The 5,051-nt window shown below is 45.7% G+C and overlaps 1 pseudogene; it reads right to left on the bottom strand.

Moving 5' to 3' along the window:
* Window positions 1-1,638: 1,638 nt before the first annotated feature.
* LOC104622599 lies at window positions 1,639-3,404 on the bottom strand (annotated as a pseudogene).
* Between the last annotated feature and the right edge of the window lie 1,647 nt (window positions 3,405-5,051).

The following is a 5,051-nucleotide window of genomic DNA, read 5'->3' as shown; positions in this document are numbered from 1 at the left end:
GGGCACGGGCCTTCCTGTTAGTAATAATCTCCAGAACGGTTTGCAACCTGATAATGTGATTTAAATTATAGATAGGTTCTCGAACACCACTAATCTATTCATTGGGGTTCCAGGTGGCAGGTCCATAAAGTTGTATGATACGTTGAGGGGTCCACTCATCTGTACGCCAGGTTTGACCACTTCCACCCACTATAGAGGTATCAATAGAACACCGATATCGACTGAGATCATCATATAACTTAACCCCCAACCCGTCACCTTCATCCTCTGGGAGCACAAAGAACAAGGGGCGAATTAGCCCCACATAACATGCCCCAGTCCAATTTTTGGGCAATTGCTTGTATGCATAATGTCCACAGATCCAATAGTGACCTTTCAATGTCCAGGCGTCGTTTTCAAACAGGCCTGTGGAGCTTTGTGGTACTTGGAAATATGTGATATTTTCTACTCCTAAAGGATGGTCTGACGGACCATTTACCAACAACCTGTGCACACGTGTTTTGACCTCCCCTTCACCACCCCAGCAGAGTGTTCGCCAGTTGGCAATTGGCCTGTGTATCCTCAACACCTTTTGCTATTTCTGTCAATAACTGACCACCAAATTTGACTTCCGTCAGGGAGCTGAGAATACACCTTATCGATAAATTTACAATCCCAGGCACCGAAATCAAGGCGCCAAAAACAAGTAACATTCAAATGGCTATCAGATTGGTTAGTGTTGGACCATAAGTTAGAAAATTGTTTCCCGTGCCCTATTTGATTTACCCAAGCCCAGCCCAGCCAATGAGGTAAAAAAGATTCATCCATAGAGTTAAACAATACACGATATTGTGACCTATTTCCAGATTGTGAACAATTGATAGACTTACAGCCAGCAATGAGGCAATGGTTTCCATATGTATAGGTCCAGTTGCATTTGCTATTTCCTACAAAAACACCACCCTCCTGTGTTCGATTCGGACAGTATTCACCCTCGGTTGGGAATCGTATGGGCCAGGGCAGTGGGTTATCTTCCTCCCAGTAGATGTCATTCTTGACTTCACTATAATTACTCACCAGCCATTCAGGAGACAGGGGAATGGAAGTCCATGGCCAACTATCTAAATCCAAGGGTCCACCATATACCCAACAATCAGCAAGGTTGAAAACATTGGCCACTTGATGACCTAAAGAAATAAATACATTTTGCCACTGTGAGTCAGGGAGGAGGGAGCAAGAGCTTCCCCAGATACTAAAGACTGTGATAATGGTCAACCAAAACATCATTTATGGTGGTATATCAGACACCCTATGAACATTAACAAAGCAATCACCAACAAAACTACGCAAGCAGTCAACAGTTTCATGTATTTCTTCTGGCTGGCTTCAGAGTCTCCACCTGAAAAAGAAAAGAAAACCAGCTCGGTTTGTTCTAAGGAACTGGAAGCAGGTTATTATCAGAAGGATAGAATAATCCACCTTGTGTTATTTTGTTTTAATATCTGAAATTTGAGCCCTGGTATCTACCAAAAATCTAACCGGGACTTGTTTCAGCCCTACAATGCCTGTAATTTGTAAGTCACTCCGGCTGCTTTTGGTGAGCTGTCTTGATACATATCCAACTTTCTCCCCACTGATCACCATCAGAGGGCAAAGAATCTAGTTTCCCTGCAAATTTTGAGGGACATTTATCTCTGATAAGTCGATTAAAAAGGGTGCATTGGGAGTGGGTTTTTTAAAGCCCATCTCCGTATCTGGCGGTTTATCAGGCCATCCTGACACCAGTTCTTCTAACTTGACTGTGGACAATCCATTCATTAAATCATGTGGAATTCCATTTTGCCATCCCTCTGCCCACAAGCTATTGCGCTTATTTGGGATGTCCCTCCCTCCGGGTGGAGTAGTGAGGGATATTCTTCTATCACCCCCAGGGCATGGAACCATTTTCATTTCAGCTCTCCTCAGGTCCCTAGAGTCAGTTTTAGCAGCTGGAACTGGGCCATACTTGCACCTGTAATTAATCAATTCTTGGGCCATCTCCCCCCACATCCAGACTTTCCTATCTGGGGACCAGTGGCACCCCTCTGCCCACAAGCTATTGCGCTTATTTGGGATGTCCCTCCCTCCGGGTGGAGTAGTGAGGGATATTCTTCTATCACCCCCAGGGCATGGAACCATTTTCATTTCAGCTCTCCTCAGGTCCCTAGAGTCAGTTTTAGCAGCTGGAACTGGGCCATACTTGCACCTGTAATTAATCAATTCTTGGGCCATCTCCCCCCACATCCAGACTTTCCTATCTGGGGACCAGTGGCACCGATCGGGCATAAGTCCTCTGAAAGCAGCCGCAACCCTTTTGCCCTGAGGCATTGCTTGTATTTTCCCCTGTAATTGTATACCGATCGGCTTTAAGGAATTGAGGAGTCCTTTTATGAGGGGAGTCATTCATTTGGGGTCTACCAACATCATCATCAGGGACTCCTGCCCAGGCTCCAATTTTTAATCATACGTCATCCGCAAACAAGCTGCCTTCTGCACACTTTCCACCAATTGATCGACAGTTCCTGTAATTGCAAGGGGATTCCCCCTCTCCAAGGGGTTCAAACACCCCGCCCAATAGACTGCCCACTGAGTTAAAGACCAAGGGGCGCGGTGATTCCCAGTAATTAAAAATACTCCTGGTCCCAAATATCCCTCTGCCTCCTTTTCACTCAGCAAAATCTGATCCCCCCCTGACAATGATACTCTCCACACATACTCCATCTCTGACTCCCCAGGGCTTCGACCGAAATCTTTTTTTAACTTTGCCAACTCGGTGGCGGTATAGGGGACCTCCTTAGTTGTGACTTGGGGTAACTGATCCTGATCGTCATCGTAAATATACTCGGTTTTAACCAAGGGTCGCAGCGAGGGTGGTTCCAATTTCTCTACTTTTTCTCTCGCTGCCTGCAGGTCGTCAAAAGGGTAACCAGTTCCTGACCTTTGGGGGTATTTCCTCGTGGGCAGTGCCAGCAAGGAGTTGCTCCTTAAGAGCAGCCTGCAGATGTTTCACCTGGTCTCTCTCTCCTGTTTCACCGGGTCTCTCTCTCCTTTGAACTGTTCCTTTAAATCCGCCACTTGCCCCTGAAGGGATTGAACGAGCTTTTGGAACGATTCAACAATTTGGGACTCTGCAGTGCGGCAGTGTTCCCTCGCCTCTACAGCAGCAGCCAGCTGGCACCGAGAACAGCACAAATAATCGATTTTCCCCTTCCTGATCTCACTCTCACATCCTTTCGCAAAGCACTTGTTCGATCAACCACACTCTGTAAATTATACCAGTTTCCCTGAGCCCAGTCCATCCTGGGTACAGAGGGTAGTGCATTATATTTTTCTAAAAATTCAAACAAAACTTCTCTCCCCAGGGGGGCAGTTTTAAGGGCACTCATCCTATTTAAGGTGGGGAAGTGGTCATCTCAGGAAGGCAGCACCTAAGTTTCAAACACAGACCTGCCCCCTTACTTTCCTGAGAGGTCTCACTTATTTGGGAAATAATATGGCACTCTCGTCTCAAGGGATCCTGTCCGTGACACCAATTTAGATGTCCCGATCCAATGTTGGGGAGGTTTCGATATGATCCCAAGAGTGAGATTCAGACACAAATGAGGTCAAATGCCATATATCCAAAACAACATTTATTAATTTAGATGTCCCGATCCAATGTTGGGGAGGTTTCTATATGATCCCAAGAGTGAGATTCAGACACAAATGAGTGTCATATATCCAAATGATCAATTTGGATATATGATCAAATGATCAATCACAAATGCCATATATCCAAAACACCCCTTCCTGATCTCACTCTCACATCCTTTCGCAAAGCACTTGTTCGATCAACCACACTCTGTAAATTATACCAGTTTCCCTGAGCCCAGTCCATCCTGGGTACAGAGGGTAGTGCATTATATTTTTCTAAAAATTCAAACAAAACTTCTCTCCCCAGAGGGGCAGTTTTAAGGTCACTCATCCTATTTAAGGTGGGGAAGTGGTCATCTCAGGAAGGCAGCACCTAAGTTTCAAACACAGACCTGCCCCCTTACTTTCCTGAGAGGTCTCACTTATTTGGGAAATAATATGGCACTCTCGTCTCAAGGGATCCTGTCCGTGACACCAATTTAGATGTCCCGATCCAATGTTGGGGAGGTTTCGATATGATCCCAAGAGTGAGATTCAGACACAAATGAGGTCAAATGCCATATATCCAAAACAACATTTATTATCAAAAATATAATTAAAAAAATTAGTAGCGATAATTAAAAGTAAGAAATTAATAGTGATAGGACAGAGTGGAATAAAAAGACAGAAATCAAGCAAGCATTTGGGATAGCGTTTCAAGGAAAGTCACCACCATGGATCTGCAGCTTCCCGGGGTCCAAGTTCTCGGTGTTTCGGTGGTGGGTGATCGTGGCAGTGGCAGTGCGCGCACATGTACCTCTCTTTTGGCAGCCCCTTTTATTCTCATTCGCGGGCTGCAAATTCCATGACAACGACACGTACTTGCCCATTTGCACATACACATACACTTCCTTGTAGCACCAGTCACAGGTCTCTGTGGCCCTGCAGCCACTCCCATCGCCAGTCGAAGGAATTCTCACCCAGACGAACAATCTTTGAGACAAATGCCCTGTGGTTTGCCCCATGGTTCAGTCTCTCACAGCAGGTTGAGTCTGTTTTGCCTGTGACTGTAATTGTTGAATGGTCTCCCCCTGTCCTTATCTTGACCCACAAGCTTTTCATTATACTTTCTCTTCCCTGTCCAGTTGAGAAGGAGAGTGACAGAGTGGCTTTGGTGGACACCTGGCATCCCGCCAGGGTAAAAACACCACATATTTAAATATTGAAAGGCTACAATATTGTCTTCACAGAGTCCCAATTCTCTCAGCCTTTCTTTACAGGAGAGGTTTTCTAGCCCTCTAGCCCTTTTAGCCCTCTAGTTTTCTAGCCCCTTTTTGTGGCCCTCCTCTGGACCTGCTCCAACAGGTCCATGTCTGTCTTGTACTGGAGGCCCTGAACTGGACTACTCCAGGTTGGGTCTC

This window comes from Phaethon lepturus, unplaced genomic scaffold, assembly GCF_000687285.1.
Source record: "Phaethon lepturus isolate BGI_N335 unplaced genomic scaffold, ASM68728v1 scaffold2096, whole genome shotgun sequence".
In the NCBI taxonomy this organism is placed as follows: Eukaryota; Metazoa; Chordata; class Aves; order Phaethontiformes; family Phaethontidae; genus Phaethon; species Phaethon lepturus.
This window is presented reverse-complemented; position numbering and strand designations above follow the sequence as displayed.